Source organism: Panthera pardus, unplaced genomic scaffold (genome assembly GCF_024362965.1).
Source record: "Panthera pardus isolate Hobbes unplaced genomic scaffold, ASM2436296v1 HiC_scaffold_11, whole genome shotgun sequence".
NCBI lineage: Eukaryota > Metazoa > Chordata > Mammalia > Carnivora > Felidae > Panthera > Panthera pardus.
The window spans coordinates 94,161,621-94,184,140 of record NW_026526666.1 but is presented as its reverse complement, the minus strand read 5'-3'; the positions used below and the strand labels follow the sequence as shown (position 1 = coordinate 94,184,140).

Below are 22,520 nucleotides of genomic sequence, written 5' to 3'. Positions count from 1 at the left end.
CTAGGGTAGCTGGCGGGGGCTGCACAGCAGGGCCTCCCTTTCCCCAGGCCCGGGACCTTCCCTCCTGGAGATCCTCTGTCCAGCCTGGCCAGGTCTGCTTGGCAAAAGGCTGGAGGCTCACTGTGTCCCCCGGGGTTCCCTCCCTGCTCCCCCTTCCCCGGCAGCCAGTGCTGTATCTTTTTCATGCTTATGGATGAAGATCCTTCCAGAACAGGCCTTGGGCCCTGCGTTCACTGTCAGCTGACTAGCAACTTCAGGCCTGAAGGCCTTGCCTGGCACTTGAGCCTTGGGTAAGGGCAGTAACCTGATGCCAGGAAGCTGAGACCTTGTCCCCTTGTCCTTTCTGGCTCCTTGGCCAGGCCCCAGACGGACAAATCCAACTTCCCCTTGGCTCAGCAGACAGGCCCAAGCTCTCTGTCTGTTTATCCCCGGGTAGGGGCTGCAGGAGTCCCGAGGAGGGGGTGAGGCTGGCGTCCTACCGTAGGCAGGGCCCGTGGGGAGGAGACCTGGGTGCGGTCATGCCTGCTGTGGATGCCCCTGGCCGTTCAGCCCAGACTGTGACTCCCCCTCCCCTCTCACCTTTTCTACTTTGGGAGGTACAAGAAGGCCAGAGCAGCATGTCGGGGATCCCTTGTGCCCTAACTGGTCCCAGAATCCCTTCACCCTGCGGCGAGACAGCAGCCATGGGCAGCGGGCGCTGCCTGGTTAGCAATCCCTCCGAGGCTTCTGGGCTTTCAAGGAATAAAAAAATCTGCTCGGGCACGTGCACGTGAGGGGGATCTGGAGGAACCCAACAGGCCGCTCCGACGGACATTCCAGGCTGGCACAGAACGTCTTCGTGCCTCAGTTTCCTCCTCCCTAAAACGGGAGGGAAAGTACCTGCTTTGTAAGGTTGCTGGAAGGATCGGTTGGAACGTGGCCGGGTGTGTGGCGGCGTGAAGGCTGGCTTGGCGTCCACGGTCACTTGACTCGGTCTCTCACCTCCCCGGGTCCAAATTCCTGGGAGAAACGAGCTGATTGGCCAGCTTGCCGTCAGATGTTCGCCCTCTCCCCCAATCAGCTGTGCTGGCGAGGAGCCGGCTGCCCCGCCCACGGGCGGGAGGGTGCAGGGAGGCACATCCTGGCATGTCAACCCCAGCCTGTTCAGAGGCTCTATCAGATGGGGAAAGTACTGCCCACAGTGGCTTGGTGCTTTTTTTTTTTCTGCCAACCCCCAGGGGGCGTTCCCAGGGGTGCTTCCAAGTGATCAGGACAAGCTTTCAGAACTGCGGCTGCCTGCCGACGCTTGGAGCCTGTCCGGCTCACGAGTAACTTGGCCCATTTGCAATTTGAAATCGTTGTCAGTTTTAAAAATCGGGGGATTTCGTACAGAACTCTGGACTTCTGGCTTCTCTTGGGGGAAAAGAAAGAAGGCGCTGGGGATATCGAGCGTAGACGCATAGCATTTGCTCCAACGGCGGGGGGGGGGGGGGGGGGGGGCGTGTGCTTTCCAGGCCCTGAGGGACCGCCCCCCCCCGCCCCCCGACCTTTCCCCGTGGTGTCCCTAGTCTTGAAACTTGGTCATCGCTGTCCGGGCGCATCCAGCCTGCTTCTTCCACTGTCACCCCCTACCTCGCCACCTCACTCTACAGCCTGGAAATGGGAATTGCGCAAAGAAGAAGAATTGGCTAGCTATTCAACATTTTGGAATATGTGTATGAACCCAGTTTTGTGCCAAATATCCACAACTATGATCTCATTTATTTCTCTATAAACAACCGTGAGGTAGGGATCATCGCTTCCATCCCCACTACACAGACGGTGAAGAATTACTACACACACAGCTCTAAGAATTCCATGATGTGCTAGAGATTAGCACAGGCCATCTGACTTCAGACACAACTTTATCTTTTTAATTAAAATTTTTTTTTTTTTTTTTAGAGAGAGAGAGGGGCAGAGGCAGAGAGAGAGAGAGAGAGAGAGAGAGAGAGAATCCCAAGCAGGCTCCGTGCTCCGTGCAGAGCCTGACACGGGTCTCGATTCCATGACCCTGGGATCGTGACCCGAGCTGAAATCAAGTCGGATGCTCAACCGACGGAGTCACCCAGGAGCCCCTAGAAATGTCTTTAAACTGACGGCAAAGCTGCGAGTCCACAGCATTTCCCTCTGCGGCATTTCGAGAGGAAACTGTTGACTTGATCCTTTTCTCTGGATGTTTAGTATGTGTTTGCGAGAAACACGGACCCGTTCTGTTGCAATCATAGTACAACCATCAAAAGCCGGAAACGCATGTGACGCATTCCCACCATCTCAGCCGCCGCCCCTCTGGAGTCTTACCAGAGGTCCCAGTAGTGGCCTTTGTATGGAAAGGATCAAGTGAGGATCACACGTGGCATTTAGTTGTCCAGTCTCTGGTTTCCTTCAATCTGACAAAGTTCCCCGGTCTCTCTTTGACTTTTGTGACCTTGGCGTTTTGGAAGACTCTCAGTTCAGGTTTGTGTGATGTTTGCTCAGGATCATGGGAGCTGTGCATCTTTGGCGGGAACACGGTGAGGTATGGCCGGGACCTTCTCCGAGCATCCCATCGGGACACTTGGGGTGTCCAAATGTCCCCCTGCTGGTCACGTCCCCAGTTTGACCACTTGGGTGGAGAGCTGTCTGTGACGTTGCTCTCTTCCCCTCTCTTCCCCTTTCTGGTTAAGAAGTATTTTGTGGGGAGGTGCTTTGAGACTGTGTAAACAGTCATTTCCTGGCCTTCGATGTACTCATTTGCTTATTTACTTATCAGAATGGACTCTTGGTTTCTTACTGTATTCAATGGGATATAAATCCAATCATGATTTATTCTGATGTCAGATTGCCCTCAGTTGGATTAGTGGGAGCCTCTGTGAGCCGGTTTCTATGTCCTTTTGCTATGACACAGGGCAATTTTGTCACTTCTTGAGCAGTTTATCAGTTTGTGGCCCAGCACTATATTATAGGCTCAAATTGTCCTTCCTCTGGAATCAGCCGTTTCTCCAGGGACCTCTGGATCCCTTGAGTAGAGAAGGGTATTGGGGAACCACGATCCGGCTGCTAAGTGTGCTCACTGCTATTGGGTGTCCCTGTTCCCAGGCCCTCGCGGTGGACAGAGCTAGGAGCTCACACCATCGCTTCCGATTCCAGCCTACAGCTGGGAGATCGTTCTACTTTTCTCCCTTTCCGTATCTGTAATTCGCTTCTCCAACAGGGAGAACCCCAAGAGTTCAAGCTGTTGACCACTGCTATACTAGGTTGCCTCTCACTAATAACAGTTAGAATATTTATAATAATACAGCATCAAGTAGCATATTGATCTAATTTTGTCAGTGGGAAGTGGAGAGATCTCTGTTAGGCTACATTAACTTGATCCTGCGACCTTCTGTGAAGAGAGAAGAGGGCAACAGGATTACTGTTCCCACTTGACAGGCAGTGAGACAGAGTAAAAGAGGTTGAGGGCTGTTTTCAGGGTGCTACAGAGATCGTGGGGTAGCAGAGCCCTGGGTCGTGTCCTTGTCCCACTGGACATGAGTGTCCACCCCCCCCTTTGTGGGTGTTTCGGGTGAACTTCGAGACCACATCCCCAAGACAAGGAAGGAGCTGCTCAGACTGGTCTGTCCCTGACACCCAGGTCCATAAAGTGATAGCTCAGAGAAGTCAAGTTTCCTTCTTCACCTGAGCTCCCAGGACCCCCTGTGCCTGTGGCTGTGCCCTTGAGCTCAGCTTGCTTCCCCACAAATGCAGGTCTTGGGTTGGGGGGGGCATCTGGAAGGCTCGAAGCAGGGGTGGTTGCTGAGAGTATCGCAGCCCCCCTCGAAATGCCGGTCCTACCAAACAGAGGCAGGAGTGTTATGGGAAGAGAGGGTCATATCGTCTTCTTTCGTAATCAAAATGCGATCCAGCCTCTTTTAGGTAATAAATAGCCTGGTCACGGTTGGTTTAATGGCATAGTAAATTTCAGGGCCCGACTGCTTCCTGCTTGCTCTCCGTTCACACTGCCCGTGTGAGCGTGGTATCTGGGCCACAGGGTCCACTTTCCCAGCCACCCACTTCCTTTTTGACCCACTATGTGGTTCGGCCAGCGGAAGGGAGACTGGGCTGCAAGGCAGAGGCAGGAGCCCTGGGTTCCCATCCTGACTTTGCCGCCAGCTTGCTAGGCAACATGGGCAAGTCACTTCGCCTCACTGGCCAGTGGAAAAATGCCACCCCTGTCCTCCCTGCCTCCCTCTTCTCCAGGTCAGCGGTGGAGACCGGGGACAACAGAACCCTTTTCCCATCCAGATGTACCCTTGACGGTTATGCATCCACAGTAAACCCTGCACTCACCAGTGTGTTCAGTGGGTGGAAAATTCTGGTTAATTGAATGTTCTGGGACATGGAAACATCCCCAGAAATCCTTTGTGTTCCTTTTGTGGTCATTGAAAACCATTCATTCATCTATTTAGCAAATATTTGTCTCGTGCCTGTGCTCTACCGGGCTCCGTCCCAGGTGGCGGGGAGGCGCTGTGAATGAGACAGCGGAGGCCCAGCCCGCAAGGGCTCACGGCCCAGGAGGAGACGTGGGCAAACGCAGGGGGCCCTTGAACACCGCAGGGGCTAGGGGCACCAACCCCTTACGCGGTACAGCTTTTGACTCCCCCAGAACGTAATTGCTGATAGTCTACTGTCGACCACGAAGAAGCCTTTACCAATAACATAAACAGTCAATTAATGTCTTCTGTATATCATATGTATTATATAATGTATTCTTATAATTGCATAAGCTCGAGAAAAGAAAATATTATTAAGAAAATCATAAGGAAGAGAAAATACATTTTTATTGAAAAAAATCCACGTAGAAACCTGCCCAATTCAAACCTGTTTTTTTTTTTTTAATTTTTTAATGTTTATTTATTTTTGAGAGAAAGGGAGAGAGAGAGACAGAGTGCAGACAGGGGAGGGGCAGAGAGAAAGACACACACACAGAATCCGAAGCAGGCTCCAGGCTCCGAGCTGTCAGCACAGAGCCCGATGCGGGGCTCGAACCCACGAACCTCGAGGTCATGACCTGAGCCGAAGTCGGACGCTCAACCGACTGAGCCACCCAGGCGCCCCTAAACCTGTGTTTTTTTTTTTTTTTTCTTTTTTTTAACGTTTTATTTATTTTTGAGACAGAGACAGAGCATGAACGGGGGAGGGGCAGAGAGAGAGGGAGACACAGAATCGGAAGCAGGCTCCAGGCTCTGAGCCGTCAGCCCAGAGCCCGACGTGGGGCTCGAACTCACGGACCGCGAGATTGTGACCTGAGCTGAAGTCGGCCGCTTAACCGACTGAGCCACCCAGGCGCCCCTAAACCTGTGTTTTTTAAGGGTCAATGTACACCACGCAACTCGGTAGGATGGATGGCCCGAGGGGACCATAGGACACTGTGGGAGGCCCGGAGTCCAGTGTGGGGGCCCTGGAGAAGGGATCCTTGACCTTGAGAAGGTGTTCTCTGTTGAGAGCCTCAGGAGGCATTAGCCAACGTGCCTGGGCAGGAGGATGGAGTGGTAATGGCGTTCCAGGCAGAAGGAGCCGTAATGAATGGGCAAAGGCCAATAAAGCGCCTTTGACATTGAATTGTGCTGTGGAGCTCAGAATGTGACCTCGGGGAGGCGAGAGACGAGGGGTGTGTGTGTGTCGTTGGGATGCAAGATGGTGGAGAGAGCAAGAATGTAGGAGGATGTGTGGTCCCTGGGGTGGGGGTGGGGGGAGAGGAGGGCCCGGCATTACCAGATCTCCAGGTTTGCTGAGAAGCCAACAGTCTGTTTTCTTACTGCAAAATCTCCCGAGTGTTAAATGTTGGTGACCCGTGAGCCACCACTGGGGGCCAAACACAACGGTTCTGTAGACTCCACTGGTTCTATGAGCTGGTGGCTTGTCACCTGGGACCCAGAGGGTCTATGGGATGAATGTTTGAGGGTGCCCACTCAGAATCTGTTATGATCCTCTGATGTTGAGTGCGCCCCTAACCTGTGCTGGGCTCTGGGGGTCTGATAAGGGCCCTGGGGTATGGCCCCCGCCCTCAAGCCTGGATCACAGCGTCCATCAAGCTGAAGACAGTGCTAATCAGTATACATGTCCAGAGCTAACAAAACCAACAAAGGCTCTAACACGAGGAACCAGCCAAAGCCCAAAGTGCCGTAGAGCTCAGAGGAGGGGTGGTCAGGGAACAGGGGCCACGTGGGGAGGTTTCCCAGGGATTCTGGGCCTTCTGAGGGTTCTGGGAGGGAAGGTAAACCTTAGTGCAGCCAAAGACGGGGCAGGCATTCCAGACTGGAGGACTCAGGGGGGCTGAGGCCCAGGAAGGAAATAAAATAGCCAAGGAGGGAGGTTGGAGCGGATCTGAAAAGCTATGAATGCAGGTCCAGGAACTTGTACTTGCCTCTGCATATGCCAGCAGGACCCAAGCATCTACGTTCTGGCCCGAGGCTTAATGTTATGTCACTCACTGGACATCTGAAGACGTTCTAGCTGCTTTGCCGGTGCAGGGGAGGAAACATTCTTCTGCTGTGTTTCCTCCTGGACTAAGAATTAAATTTACATGAGACAGATTAACAGGAGGAAAAAAACCCAAAGTTTAAAAAAAAACTTTTTTAAAGTGGTCTTTCTGCTCAACGCAGGGCTCGAACTTCTGGCCCCGACATCAAGGGTCACCAGCCAGGTGCCCCAAACCTTAAGTTTTCTTACGTGCACACCGAGGCTCAATAATGAAATTGAGACCTAAAAAATGTCTAATGCAGGCACTTTTTACACTTCTCAGGTAAAGAGACAAACAGAACAAAAACAAACAAAGACCGTGAGGAACTGGCAGGACAGAGAAAAGTTAATTTGGTGGTGGGGCGCCTGGGTGGCTCAGTGGGTTAAGCGTCCGACTTTGGCTGAGGTCACGCTCTCACGGTTCATGAGTTCGAGCCCCGCATTGGGCTCTGTGCTGACAGCTCGGAGCCTGGAGCCTGTTTCCGATTCTGTGTCTCCCTCTCTCTCTGCCCCTCCCCTGCTCATGCGCGCGCTCTCTCTCTCTCAAAAATAAATACATGTTAAAAAAAATTAAAAAGAAGACCAATGTGCCTAAGTGGGGCTCTACGAACGACTCTTAGGACAGGCTCTATGGAGCGTACGTCGACAGACAATAAACAAGCAAGCAGATCAACGAATAAGATGATTTCAGAGAGTGGGGCCTGAGTGTGGCTTGTCTCAGGGCACTGTAGAGGCCTGTCTATTTGTGTCTCCTCCTCCTAGCCTGCGAGAGCCAAGGGGGCAGGGCTGGGGTCTCTCTGGTTCCTCGTTTCATTCCCAGCCCCTAAGGCTGGTGCCTGGCAGAGAGGGAGTAGTTCAGAAAAACATTTTCTCTGGCTGTGTTGCATGAACCAACACAGGCTGACAAAGATGCCCGTATACATACACCTGTGCCCTTTGGAGGCTGCAGAACTCATTATTATCAACCCAGGAGTAATTGCTGATAAGCCGGAGTGTGAGTCTCGTTGCAAATAGAGAGGTTGCAGGGCACTGTTTAATGACAACAGGGATAATCTTAATTAATGACCTGATAACTATAATTAATTGCATCACATCCGGAGGCCCTCTCTGGGATTCTGGGAGGGAGCAACTAGTGTTTGGCAGCCTGGGGGGCTGGAAGGGAGGGGAGGGCTGGGATCTCCGTTCGGCCACTTCCTTGCTCGGCGAGCTTTGGCGGGTTGCGGGTCTGAGCCTCAGTGGTCTCGTCAGGAAGGTGGGGCTCCAGGGCGGGCGGCTCGTCGCCCGTTCGGGGGGTGGGGGGGGGATGGTCTCAAATTCCCCCCTCCCCCGCCCCCCATCCCCGCCCCAAGCTGCTGGGGTCACCGGAGCCCGGGGGGCCAGGCCACCGAGGGGCGCCGGCTGGGACTGGGCGGGGACCTCACCCCCCCACCCCCTCCCCAGGGAAGCCCTGGAAAACTCCTGGAAGCGAGAGAGGAGAAGCCAGCGGCCAGCGTGCGCGCGCGACCTTTCGGAGGGAGACGCCGGGGAAGCGGGACGGCGAGGGGCGGCCTCGGGCGGGACCCGGCGAGGCGGGAGCGGCCGCCGCGGGCGGAAGGGGCGCGCGGCGAGGCCCCGCCCCCCGCGGGCCTCGGTTTCCCCACCTGCGCCGCGGGCGGCCCGGGCGGGCGGGGCCGCCCCGCGCCGGGCCCGGCCGCCAGGGGTTAAGCGGTGACTTCAGCCGCGGCGAGCGGGGACCGGGCGGGCGGGGGCGGCGCCGCGTCGCGCCGTGCGCGGCGGCGGGACCAGGCCGCTCGGAGGCGGCGGGCGCACTCCCGGCCGGGCCGCGACCTCGCGGGCGGCGCGCGCGGCGGCGGCGGCGGCGGCGGCGGCGGCTGGGGCGCGGGGCTGGGGCCGCCCGGCCCTGGGCGCCCGCGGCCCCCGGGGCAGCTGACGCGCGGAGCGGCCGCCGGCGCTTTGTGAGCGGCGCGGACAACAAAGGCGCGGCCGGGCGGCCGGAGCCGGTGAGTGCGGCCCGCGGGGGCGGGGGTGGTCGGGCGGACGGGGGACCGGGCGGGGGTCGCGGGCCGCGCACTGCGCGAGGCGGGCCGGCCGTGTGGCCCCGAGCGGGCGTCGCCACGGGGCCGAGTGGGGGGGCGGGGAGGGGGTTCGGTCCCCGCCGCCCGCGATGGCCGGGCCCGTCCGCGCGTCCCCGCTGGCCGGCGGGGGTCTCTGGCGGTCCCGGCGGCTCCGGGGTCCCGGGCGTGGCTGCGAGTGCGTCCCGCTGTGCCTCGGGGTGTGCGAGCCCGGAGCCTGGGCCTTCCCCGTGGCCCTGGTGGGAGTGGGTGTCCCCCGCTCCAGGAGCGGCGTCTTCTCTGTCCGTTCGTCCCGGAGCCTGCGTGGCGCGGCCGTGTCCCTGGGTGTGTGAGAGGCCCCGGAGCCTGGGTCTTGTCTCCGTGTGTGGGTCTCTCCTTGTGTCATTTGAGTGTGTGTGTGTGTGTGTGTGTGTGTGTGTGTGTGTGTGTGTGTGTACGTCTTGCGTGTGACTGTGTGTACTCCCTACCCCCCCCCCCCACCTTCCCAGCCTCTGTGTCCCTTGGGTGTCCCGTCCCTCTGCATGACTCCTGACTGCTCTTTGTGCATCAGTGAGAGAGAGAGAGAAAGAGAGAGAGGGAGGGAGAGAGAGAGAGAGGGAGAGAGAGCCTGTGCCTCATTTTCCAGGGGATTCCCAGGGCCTTCAGCTCCTGCTGCCGCTGGGTTCCACTTCTCCCTGTGCTGCCCTTGGGGGGTTCTGGGGTGGCGGGGAGTCAGGGAATGCTCCTGTCACCTCGGTTGCAGGCTGGCCTCTCCCACCCTGGACCCCTGCCCAGAGGTGGAACAGGGGCAGCCTCACAAAGGAGGGAGTGTGTGTGGGAGGAGAGGATGCCCTGGTCGGCCGGAAGGCCATGGCCGGGGCGGGGGGAACCTGCTCAGGCCTGGACGCTCCTGGAGGCCGGGGAGTGTGGCCGGGGTGCGCTCTGCTGGGGGTGAAGGCTAGCCAGGGGTGGTCTCCTAGGGGGAGCCCAGGCCTGATGTGGGAGAGTATGGGGTCAGTTCTTCCTCTCTCTACTAGGGTGCCTGGGGGACGGGGGGAGTGGTCCTGGGGCGGGGGTCAGGAATCTTCTTTTAGCTTCAGTAGCCTGATGACCCTGTCTCCAGCCACAGCAGGGAGGTGGTGGGGGGTGGGCTGTACTCCTCCACTGGCTCTGGAGCTGAGACATCACCTCAAAGTCCTTGGCCTTCCCAAGGGATTCAGCCGGGGAAAGACATGCCCTGCCTGCCTGGAGCCCCATCTGTTCCCCCGCAGATGCTGGGGGCGGGGGGGGGGGGGGGGAGAAGACAGGCTGTGCTCCCTCATTAAAATATTCAGCCCTTTCCCTGCGGCCCTGCCCGAATGGCCATCAGGTGCAGCCTCCATCCGACCATCCGACCATCCGTCCGGCGCGGCCTCCCTGCAGTGTCCAGGCCTCAGGCACGTGGTCTAGAAAGGAGGGCACAGTCTGGAGATCTCGGGGCTCCCTGTCACTGTGGGTTGGGGGCTCTCCTCCTTCGTCAAGGTCTCAGGGTGAAGCTCAGAGCCCTCCTCGTGGCTTGTGAGGGCCCCGCTTTGTGCCCCTGTTTGCTGCTCTCTCTGCCCCACCACGCTTACCTTCCTGACATCCCCTGTCCCCCTCCTTTTCTGCCAGAGAGCCTTCCACTCGCTCTTCTCTCTCTCTGTCTGCTAAGTTGGCCCCCATCCTTCACTTCTTTATTCCTCGTTCAGGAGTCTCTTCTTTGGTCAGCCAGGTTGGCTGAAGAATTCTCATTCATGGGGTGGGGCATGATCTCCGGGTCATGAGTTCAAGCCCTGTGTTGGGCGTGGAGCCTGCTTTAAAAATAAAAGAGAGAATTCTGGTTCCTGATGCTCTTAGGGCCCTCATTCTGGTGGGGACGGCTTGTTTCTACTCCCCCCGAGGACGGCAAGCCTTTGAGAGCAGGGACCATGTCCGTCCTTGATCAGCCAGCCTAGAACGGTGCCTGACACACCGTAGGTAGTCTATAAATAGTTGTCACTTGAGTGGGTCCGGTAACTAATGGTTCGGAAGTTCTGCTGTTTCAAGTTTTCACTTTGGAGGAGTCTGGGGAGGAGGGAAAGCCAGCGAACTCCTCAGTGCCCGGGTACCAGGTTAGTGTAAGGGGGACGCCTATTGTTAATTAGATAAACTATAGATTAATTAACATATTTGTATCTGGTAAGTGCCAGATAGATGTTGGGCTAGTTCTTTGCCAATGTGATCTCTTAAACCGTGGAAAAGAGCAGAGTGGAAAGAATACAATCTTCTTGGACCAACTTTGAAAAAATAAAGTAGGTGAGGTTACATAAATGTATAATATAAGTGTCTCGTATATAAATATATATGCATATTGCATATAATTGTGATAATAGTGTATTGTTCTTTCGCATCCACTATCACTTTGTTTCTAGACAGCCCTGATAATTAGGCAGGGAGGACGGGTTCACGCCCATTTTACAGATGAACAGGTGAAGCGTAGTATTTAAGCGACTGCCTAAGGTCACAGTCAGTGAAGGACTCAAGCCTCAGTCTCCTTGACGGCCCAGTCCTTGCTTTCTTCTGTGAGCTTGTCGTTGGTGCCTTTGAATTCTTGTCACCTGGCTTGACAGTGGTGAAGGAGCCACTGTCCTTACCCTCAAGGGGTCTGAAGTCCAGAAACAAGAATCAGAGTTATAAACGGGGGAGCGGGGTGGGCCCGTGTTCTCTTTCCATCCCGCTGTGCCTCCTGGGCCCCAGCTCAGCTTCTTGGCCTTGCTGCACGGCCTCAAAGCCACCTTCCTTTGGGGTCCTGCTCCCCAGCACACGGGTGTGCTCCGGCACTGCCCTTCCCAAGTCTCTGTTCGGCGATGTCACCCTAGCTTGAAATTGGCCACAGGGAGAAATCAGCGTACTGTGAATCAGAGGTCCCCCCGCCCCAAGACATTTACCAGCACACCACGGGGATCTGGCAGTGAACACCTCGGGCTCTGCCCCTCCCTGAGGCTTGCACTCTCGTGTGACACTTCCCTAGGGCTGGCTTAGAGTCCTCATGGATTCAAAGTGAGAGGGGCAGGCGCCGGGCTGGGCCCACTGCCGCGTTAGGGGTCACAAGTCGCCCTCACACGAGCTCTCCGGTCCAGAAAGGAGTTGTTCTATCCCAGTGGGTTGAGGGAGGGGGAAATGGGATGAGGAGGTGCAATTAATCGAGGGCCCGCTTTGCCGTTGATTGAATAACCACTCACGGTGGCCCAGGCATTTGGGAGGCAAAGTGGCGGTGGGGCCTGAGGACTATGGACAAGTCAGACAGCTCGGGGCTGGTGAAGATGTGACATCCAGGACACGGGTGGCTAGAGCTGTCTGGGTCTGGCTTAGACAGCGGCGGGCGTGACCCATTCCTAGGGGTTTGGGGACAGCGTGAGAGACAGAGTCAGACTATTGAGTGGACAGGCTGCATATGGCCCCCGGATAATCTGAGAGCCCCGGGCGGGAAATGGACACGCTCACACTTAACCTGCAGGAGAGTGCAGCAGAATGGGGTGGGGAGAGGAAAAGGGTCCGATAGAAGGAATAGCAGCTGCAAAGGCTCAGAGGCGCGGGCTGTTGGGGGATCAGGTGTCAGGTGAGCCAGAAGTCTGCAGGGCTTGTGGCAGAGCGCGGCAAGTGCCGAGGTCTGAAGGCGGAAGGCTCTGCGTCATCTGGGAACCAGCTCAGATGACAGGGGCGCTGTGCTCTGTGGGTCACCCCCTCCCCTGCAGAGCTTTAAGGTTTCTGGCACCTTCTTGTCGTCCCCTCACCCTGCTGCTGCTCCAGCCTGGTTATCTGTGTGGCCGGTGGAGTCTTTAGAAAGATTTTCAGGGGCACCTGGGTGGCTCCGTCGGTTAAGCGTCCGACTTCGGCCCAGGTCATGATCTCGCGGTCCGTGAGTTCGAGCCCCGCGTCAGACTCCGTGCTGACAGCTGGGAGCCTGGAGCCTGTTTCAGATTCTGTGTCTCCCTCTCTCTGACCCTCCCCCGTTCATGCTCTGTCTCTCTCTGTCTCAAAAATAAATAAACGTTAAAAAAAAAAAAATTAAAAGGAAAAGAAAGATTTTCATTTTAATATCAGGCCAAACAAAACAGAATGGAGAAGGTGAGCCTGCGGGGCTTTCCCCACCCCTCACTAATACCAGAAAAGCCAAAGATAAAAGTAACTGATATTTAAGTGACCCAGTATTTTTGGTTGCCTCTGCTATACCTACCCTTCAGATAGGCAGCCGGTTGAGAGCTTCTGTGCTTAAAGACAAGCCGTGTTTACTTTACGTCGAAACCTGCCCGACACTTTTCATGCATGTTTGTTCAATTCCCATACTGACCCTGCAGGTAGCTACGACCATCCCACCTTACAGATGAGGAAACGGAGTCTTAGAGAGGTGGTGCGGCTTTCCCAAGGACACAGTGTCTGTAAGCGGCAGGATTCGAGCCCGGGAGGCCCTGAGATCCTTCTCCAGCCGATTTCCTCCCCTCTTCTGTTTTCTGCTTCCCTTTGAGGACGGGAGGGAGAGAACTCACCACGGGTCGGCAATCTCAACACACTCTACTAGTCTTTGTTTGAAGTTACTTGTGTGTTTTTTTAACCCACGTAGCTGGGTTCCTCACTTTGTGGCTTGGGGTCAAGGCTGAGAACAGAACCACATGCCCCGATGGGCCCCCTGGGCCTGGTCTCGGGAAGGGGCTAATGATAATGGCTTATGTTTATGGAGAGAGCTGGTACCGATAGCTCTCGTATCTATGGAGTGGCAGGATGTGGCTCACCGGAGCTCGTTCGGTCCCTGGCCCTCCCGTGAGGTAGCTTGTGTCGTGCTGTCCCTTTTGCTCCCAGTGATGTGGAGGCCCAGGGACCACTTGGCCGGAAGCGTGGGTTGTGCCCCCCTCTTCGTTAGAGCCTGGTGCTGAGCTCCCGCCGCCAGGGGATTTATCTCCCCACCGCCCTTTCTGTCGAGAGGGTGGTCTTGACCTAGACCCCTCCCCCCACTTGTTTGCAGGTGCACCCCCAGTCCAGGGCAGGGCGGGTGGGGGGGGTGGCCCCTACCGGTGACTGTGTGTGGGACCCTAGGCGAGGCGACATTTCTGGGTCTGGCCCCCTCCTTCTCCTGGAGAGCCTGGCCTCTGGGCAGAACCCCCCTTCCAGCGGCTGCCTGATTGGTATGCGTCCCTGAACTCCGGCCATTAGCACACAAGGCGGGAACCAGCTCCCATTCCTTCCCTGTCTTCATTGTTTGAAGTGGGCAGACTTGGAAGGAGCTTTAAAAATGCAGCCTTTTTATTCAATTTCCCTAGAAAAACAATGGTCTGAACGAAATGGAAGAGTAAAAGTCTCTGGATATTGAAGAAAAATAGTCCTGAGCCCAGACTTGGCCCAGAACCTTTGAGTTTCTCTTAAAGCACGGGTTTATTTTACTTTAAATTATGCCCATATTGCATGACCATTGAAGAAAACTTGGAAGACACAGAGGGAAGGAAATGAAAATCACCCTTTATTCCATCACCCGAAGACGGCCTCTCTCCACATCGTGGGGCACATGGGGCATTCATCCGGCGACTGGTTTGCTCGTTCGGCGGGCCCCTGTTTCTGAAGGGTCAGGCCAGTGTTGGGCGCGGCAGGGGTGTGTGTGGGGGGGGGAGTAGACGGATTTGCTGCTCCTGCCGCCCCTCTTTCTGTGCCAGACGTTGGGCGACTCACTGGGTCCCTTTTTATTTCAACTTCCTCATCTGTAAAATGGGGATAACCTGGCAGCTGTGTCCCCGGGTGTGGGAAAGTGCAGGCGGGCTGCTGGGGACAGCGCCCGGTCCCTGAGGAGCTTAGCCGTGCTGGTGGCTTGTCGCGCTCGTGACCGGGCAGTAGCTTTGCCCTTGAGGGCCTTTCGTGATGGGGAAGAGACGAATCCCAAACAAATCAAACAAATGAATGAAGTAACTACGTGTCATGTGATAAGTCCTGTGAAAGGAACAACCAGATCTGATGTGATGGGGGTGAGTGGGGGGGTCAGGTTGGCAGTTGGGGGGGCGGTGTATGTCCCGGGGGGGGTGGTGCAGAGTTTGTTAGCTGGAGGTGGTCCAGGGGGGGCCTCTCTGAAGAGAGACATTTAAACGGAGACCTAAATGACAAGAAAGAGCGCCACACTCTGCCCCCCCCCCACAAAAAAAAAAAACAAACTGAGGGTAAAGTATTCTAGGCAGGGCTATAGCAAATGCAAAGGCCCTGAGGCCAGAATGATCTTGGCCTGTTTAAGCAGCAGACAGTCTAGAGCCTGCAGCGGGCAAGGGGAAGAGGGCAGTACAGGAAGTGGCTGTGGACAACAAAACAGATCGAGGAGGGCAGTGGGGACGGTTAATCTAGATGCAGCTGGAAGCCCTTGGAAGTTTGTTCAGTTCATTTCACATACATACCTTCGTTAGTGAAATACAACCCCAAGATTCCAGCTGTCAATAGCTCTGTTAGGAAATTTACCTTCCCCCAGAGAATTTATTCAAAGATGATTTACTGAGTGCCTGTTACCTGGCGGTACTTGAGTAGGCGCTGTGGGCCGAGGGACAGTCACAAAGACCCGGAAGGTGAGGCCTCGCCTGCCAGTGGCCCACGGGGCCTGCGTTCCAGCTCTCTGACCCACCGCATCCCACGGGAGCCTTGTAGGCTCCGCTTTGGGCAGGATGCTCTGGCCACACGAGGGTGGCGGTGGGGAGGACCGGACGCACCGGCCGGGGCGGGCTGGGCCTGGAAAAAGGGTGCGGGTGGAACGCATTTGAATTGTTTTTTTTTTTTTTAACGTTTATTTTTGAGACCGAGACAGAGCATGAATGGGGGGAGGGGCAGAGAGAGAGGGAGACCCAGAATCCGAAGCAGGCTCCAGGCTCTGAGCTGTCAGCACAGAGCCCCACGCGGGACTCGAACTCACGGACCGGGAGATGGTGACCTGAGCCGAAGTCGGACGCTTAACCGACTGAGGGTACGCATTTGAATTGTGGCAGTACAGTTGGACAGCTGGATTCAGGTTATCTGTCAGAGAGACACCGGCTGGAATCGCTGGTGGATGGTTCATAGCGGGTGAGGGAAAGAAGAGGAATCCGACATGTCCTGGAATCTTCTTATGAGTATGTGGGCGGTGTCATGAAGCAAGGTGGTGCAGGGAGGGCGGGAAGCACGGATTTTCGAGAATCAAGAGTCCGGTCCAGGTCACGTTTCTGTGAAGAGGCTGCTCAGAAGTCCTAGTGGGGAGCCCCCGGGCTGAGGTTCGGACTGGGGTGCCATTAGCGCGTCGTCGGGGGCAGGTGGGACCTTGTGGATGGCGGGGAGCCAGGAGAGGGGCTGAGAAGGGTAGCTGGGAGGAGAAGGGAGAGTGGGGCGGCTGGGAAGCCGGCGCGGGGGACCGTTTCGGAAAAGAGCTCGTGGTCAACGGGGCCGCAGGCCACCGACAGTCCACGTGAGATGGCACAGAAAGGGGCCGCTGGCTTTGGCAACACGAAGGCAGCTGGGACCTTCTGTAAGAGCAGCTTTGGGGGAGTGATGGGGCTGGGGTCCCAAGTGGCATTGCAGACGAGACGCCAGCACGTGTGGCTGGCTTTTGAGATGCTGGGTAGGTGAGGGGGGGCCGGGAAAGGCGTCTCGGTTGGAGGGAAGAGGGGACCCGGGAGGAGGAGCTCATTGAGTCCCCCAGCGAGGGCGACACAGGTTCCCGCGTTGCCCTCCTGTCACAGAAGGAGAGAGAGAGAGACGCCTGCCAGCAAGCCCGGGTCCACACCCAGGCCACCCGCGGCTCCCCCTACAACATTCCCGTTCCGCGGAGGAGGCCGCCAAAGCGGATCAGTGAATGTGTTTTCACTGGTCTGTCCTTGGCGTTTCTGACTTCCTGTCCCACGTTTATGGAGCACCTGCCGGGAGCCGGGCACTGGGCTCGTGGGATGAAGTATGGTTCACCCTCTTTCTGGTGGGGAAGGCGGACAGGTAGCCGATGGAATGAGGGGAGAGCGCCCAACCCAGGCGTGGGGGCTCCCAGGGGTTTCCCAGGGCAGAGTCTGAGCCAAGCAGCCAAGAGGCGGTTCAGGGAGGGGAAAAGGCTTCTGGGTGTGTGCCAAGGCTGGGGATGAGCACATAGTAGGGCCTGTCCCGCCAGGGAGGGAGCTCTGGCCGATGCCCCTAAGTTGCTCTGTACGTCTCACTAGGCGCTCGCCCTTTATCTTGAGCACTGGAGGGAGCCATTCAAGGGTTTGGGGCAAGGGAGGGACATGATCAGAACGTTTTGTTCTGGGTGGAGACTGCGTTGGAAGGGACAGGAGACACCAGGGAGACCTTTGGAAGAGATTACAGGCTCTCTGATTCCTAGATCATTCTGTGAACCCTGCTGCTGCCTTTTTTTCTTTTCCCAAAGATTTTGTTTTTAAGTAACTTCGCCCTACGTGGGGCTCGAACTCACGACCCCAAGATCGAGTGTCACACGCGCGGCCGACTGAGCCAGCCGGGTGCCCCGACCCTGCTGCTTCTTTAGTGCTTCCCAAACTCAGCTCATCTCCCTTTCCTAAAAAGGTTCCCGAGGCTCAGAGAGTTTGAGCAACTTGCCTGCGGTCACCCAGCATAACCGGGCATCCAGGCTGGGGGACTGGTGCCTTGAGGGAAACAATCAGAGCCTCAAGGGTAGAAGCCGGTGGTGAGTAACCCCTGGGAGGGGCCCACTGGAGGCTTTAGTTGAATGTTGTCATCCCCTAGCGTCCCTCTGGATGTTGCCCTTTTGCAACATCCCCTCACCCCTCACCCGGGGCTCTCTTGCAGAGAATGGGCGGTGCCTGTGGGAGGGAGGAGCTGGGCTCTTGCCGGGAACTGGGAGTTGTGGAGCCAGAGCCCCACGGGCTGTATTAGCAGTTTCCTGGGCACTGGCTTCCTCCCCAGTGAGTGAGTGGAAAACCCTCTGGGGCTAGGCTAGGTCACGCGTGGCCGGCGAGGGAGGGCGTCCCTGCTGGGGAGGGCCTCTGTATTTCACATGCGCGGGGTAGAGGCCTCATCCTCGGGTCGGGAGAGATGGGGAGCAGAGCCCTGCCCCTTGTGGGCCCTAACACTCTGGGCGGGTAGGTGTCTTCCCTCCCTGGAGTCTTGGTGACCTCATCCGTGAAGCAGGGATGGTATGAAATGTGATTGCAAAGGACGGAAAAAATAACCAGTGTTTGCTGAGGGCCCAGAGGGCGCCAGGCACGACGTATTCATCTTTCTGTTCTTGGTGGCAGTTTTGCGAGGCGTATGTAGTGATTATCTCCATGTTCTAGGCGGAGCAGCTGAGGAACAGAGAGGGTAAGCAGTTTGCCCCAAACCACACAGCTGGTGAATGGCAGAACTGGACCCCTGATCCGCCTGACTCTGGAGCCCTCCTTTGCATCCCCTCCAGTCCCTGTCAGACTGTTCAGCCGGGCCCTTCCCTGGCACATCACCTGATGGAATCTTGTGGGGACCCCAGCGTTCTGCCCACCCCGCTTTGGGGCTCCCGATCTAGTCCAGCTCATCCCGTCCCCGACTCTGCTCGGAGCCTTGATGTCCTCTTCTGCAAAATGGGCAGGTTGAGACCCTGGAGTCTCTACCAGTCCTGGTAACCCACGAATCTAGGATCCAGGTTCCTAGGAATCCGTGAGTCAGACATTTGCCACTTTCCCTGCTTCCCGGCCTCCGTCGCCTGGGGAGCCAGGGGAGACTAAAGTGAAGAAACAACCGTGAGAGCCCGACGGAGAGCAGCCGATGATGGAGCGTGGGTTGTGCGCCACCGTGCGCCCAGCAGAGAGGCGGGCGTCGTTGGCTGTGCTGTGCATGTGCGGAGTGAGGTGCAGAGACTGGCGAACTTTCCCGAGGGTCCAGTGACAGTTCCCTGTGTGCGAGACGCTTCCTCCGCCACGTCCCCTCCCACGGAGCTCTCTACAAAACCATCTCTTCGGGGCCCCAGGTGGGAAAATCCACCCCAAGCGTCCATCCACGCTTGAGAAACGGCCATGAGGGGCCCGTGGGGAAACTTCTGTGAGTCACCAGGAAGCCCAGCGAAACGACAGCGGCAGGGAGAGCAAAGACAGGGCTGCGTCCACCACTGGGCAGAGCTCAGCCCTGCCTGGCAGCTCTGCCGGAGAGTGGTCTTGGCTGTTTACAGAGAAGGGGACTTGGGACCAGGGAGAGGAATGGGAAACAGGAGCGAAGGTGGGATGATGGAGTCAGAGACTCGTTTAGAACTGGAAGGCCCTTCTGGGATCACGTAGTCCGGGCTCCTGACTTTGTGCACGGAGACGTCTTAGTCTGGAGACGGGCTGTGACTTGCCTCAGGTTGCACAGCCAGTGAGGGCAGACCCCGGAACAGAAGGAGATTCGGGAAGCTGGATCACCAGCCTCAACTCCTGGCTGCTTTTGGTGGGCGTGACTTCCTGCCAGGTCCTGCCCACCCCCTCTCCTTCCCATTGGAATAAACACAGACACTATAGTAATCAGCAAAGGGGATCATGTCGCTGAATGCTCAGCGAATGGTCGCTGGAAAGGACTCGGGGCTGGCTGTCTTGCTCAAGTCCCACTGCCCCCATCTCCGGGCCCTGTGACTTTGGGCAAGGCACGTTCCTCCTCATCACTGACAACTTGCTTCGTGTGTACCATGATTTAAGCAGATTCTGAAATCGCAGGACTTTTCAGTGCCTTTAACATGTTGAGTATTGTTGACGTCCAGGGGGGAGAGTCCTACTCTGGTTCTTCCGTAGTTTTGGGCCACTGAACACCTCTTTTCTTCCGTGAGTCCCTATTAGCATATTTCCAGACAATATCAGTGTTCCCTTGAATATGCAGACTGAGAAACCCTGATGGTGGTGGTTCCTCAGGACTGTTTTTTTTTTTTTTAAAGTTCATTTATTTAGAGAGAGAGAGTGCACGAGTGAGCGAGCGGCGGAGGGGCGGAGAGGGAGAGGTGGGGAGAGAGAATCCCCAAGCAGGCTCCACACTGTCAGCGCGAAGCCCAACACAGGGCTCAAACTCGCGAACTGGGGGATCATGACCTGAGCCGAAATCGAGAGTCCGACGCTGAACCGACTGAACTACCCAGGTGCCCCTACTCGGGACCGTTTTAAACGTGTAAACTCAAGAAGCTGGCATGTCTTCCTGGGGCAGCGAGACGGGCCGAGATGCCCAGGGCTGGCCGCCAGTGCTCGGCTGAAGGTGCTTCCCAGGATGCCTGGCTCACCTGAGAGCGGATGTCAGGGAGGAGCAGAGCCTCCTCTGCCGGCCAGGGCAGCCTGGGACCATGGAGTGAGCCTGGGACCCCGCCACCTGCCTTCTATCCTGGCTCTGGCCCTCACTCTTGTCTGACCTGGGGCAAGTCGCAGCCCTCTCTGGGCCTCAGTTTCCTCATCTGTAAGATGAGAGGCCTGGCTCGGTGATCTGTTGGTTCCTTTCAAGGCTGACGTTCTGAGGAATGGGCACATTCGGTACCTCTGACCTCTTCCTGTCGTTTGTGGGGTTTCTTGGTGTCACTGAAGTTGTCACCCTCCCCGGAGGCGAGGTGTGTGTGCAGGTGCACATCAGGCGGTCTCAGTGCCCCGGGGACCCCACGAGCCAGGAATTCTCGTACATCTGTGTATTGTAGGCTCGCCCAGACTAAGAATGCAGATTCTTGGGCCTCACCCCAAGAGTCTCTTAAGTTTGTGGATTGGGGTTGGACCTTAGAATCGACCTTTTTGAAAAAGCCTCCTCACCCAGGACACCTGGGCGGCTGTCGGTTAAGTGTCTGACTCTAGATCTCGGCTCAGGTCTTGATCTCACGGTTGTGAGTCTGAGCCCCGTGTTGGGCTCCTCGCTGGATGTGAAGCCTACTTAAAAAATAAAAAAAAAAAAAGCCTCCTCTCGCAAGTGGTTCTGAAGTCAGTAGCTCAAGGGCCACACTTTGAAAAAGGCTGTTAGACTCTCTTTGAATGAAAACATGCTTCAGAGAATGACCTGCTGGGATTGGTGGTGCCTCTGGCTCTGTTCAGAGATGCCCTCATCCGTGGTCACAGCCTTCAGTCGCCGGTGACCTCTCTTCCCCATCCGCTAGTGTTCCCCAAGCCTGGCTGCTTACTGGAGTTGCCAGGAAGCCTTTGAACAAAATACGAATTCTTGAGTCTCACCCTTGGAGATTCTACACAAGTTAGATCTCAGCTGAGACCCAGAGATCTCTATGTTTAGAAGGCTCCCTAGGTCTTTTGTTCATTTGTTTGTCATTCATTCAACAAATATCTGTCAAGGCTTGCAGTGGCCTGGCCCAAAGGAGGGCATCGAGGACGTGATTGTTAAGCCAGACACAGTCTTGGACGTTATGTTACTTATGCTGCAGCCTGGTGAAGGAGCGAGACTGCGATGACGTAGGAGTGCTCGGCCAGGATAGGGAAACATGTGTCTAGAAAATGGTTGGGTTGGACTAAATACCTGGGGCAAAGCTGGGACCCTGGGTAGCTGAACTCCAGTAAATTCCAGATTGAAGTAGAAGCCCTAAGCCCAGTGGCCTCTGGTCACTACCTATGGACTCCTGTCGTTTGCTCATCACTTACTCATTTTATTTATTTACCCATCTGCCCATCCATCCTTCCATCTACCCATCCATCCATCCATCCATCCATCCATCCACCAACCCGTTTATCCATCATTTGTCCACCCATGCATCCACTCACCCATCTATCCATCTATCTACCCATCCACCCACCCACCCATCCATCCACTCACCCATTTATTATCATTCACCCACCCATCCACCCACCCATTCATCCACCATCCACAACCCATCCACCCACCCATTTATCCATAATCCACCCATCCATCCATCATCCACTGTCCACTCATTAACTCACCCATTCACCCATCTACCCATTAACCCGCCCATCTACCCACTCATCCACCCATCCATTCACTCATTCACTTACCCGCCCACCCACCCACCCATCCATCCAACATCTCTTGAATCTCTTACCATATGCTGATTGCTATGCTGGGTACTGGAGGGACACAAATGAAAAAAGCATTGTTTCTGCCCTCAAGGAACTCACAGTCTGGTGGGGGAGTCAGAAAACAAAGCAGATGATTCTAGCCCAGCGTTAGGTGTCCAGCTCTCCCAGTGGGCGCCATGGAAGATTTCCCTGAAGTCGGTTTGTGTTAAGGCTCAAAATGAAGGTGAGAGTGTCCCAGGCAGATGAGGTGGGGCATGGCTTCCGGGCCAAGGAAGGGTCTTACCCTTGGGAAGGCAGGTCACTGTGGCTGGGGTAGCTGGGGGGAGCCTCTGCTCCTGGAGTTCAGGTTGTCTTTTGTTTTCCCTGTTTGTTTCCCCGTGAGGCTGGGTCCATAGTAGGTGCTCAGCAAACATTGGTCTTTGGTGAATGCGGGGCGCTGAGGAGCTTGTGGCTCTGGGGCTCTGGACAGAGTGCAGTCAGGGGAGTGACACCCTCACACGGGCTCCCTCTGCTGGGCAGGGGAGAGTGGGGAGGGGGTATGGAGGGGCCTCCCCAGCTCCCACCCTTCCTTGGCCTCAGCCTTCAGCTGTCTCCTCGTGCAAGTCAGAGCCGTGGTGCTCCTGAAATCTTGGCGAGCCCATTACTGCTTTCCAACAGCGGGGTCTCTGCCGTAGGTCAAGGGCTCTGCTTCTGTTGGGGATAGTGGTGAGAAGACAGCAAAATGTTGGGGGGGGGTGGGGACGTAAGTAGATGCGATGGCAGCTAGGAGCCTTGGCTTTTGGTTTTGATCCCCACTGCTGCCTCTTATTCTCTGTGTGTCCTGTGTATCCCTGCGGTTCAGTTGTTCCCCAACCTGGTCCTTGGGCCGATTCAGAGAATTGTCCCATGTCAAGCGCTCAGGACAGTGCCTGGCACACTAATGAATGTTAGCTGAAAGGTGGAGCTTTGCAGACAGTTGTGCTGGGTGGCTTGGGTGGCTGCGTATGGATTCTTCTAGGAGCCAGAAGATCTGGTTCGCATCCCA

General features: G+C 56.3%; 1 protein-coding gene across 1 annotated transcript in view; it reads left to right on the top strand.

Annotated features, from left to right (window-relative positions):
• Positions 1-8,380: 8,380 nt before the first annotated feature.
• ARHGEF10L (Rho guanine nucleotide exchange factor 10 like) overlaps positions 8,381-22,520 on the top strand; it is a 141,674-nt gene continuing 127,534 nt past the window's right edge. Inside the window, 1 exon segment of the mRNA XM_053898907.1 lies at positions 8,381-8,495. The gene's annotated coding sequence lies outside the window, so the exon portion shown is untranslated.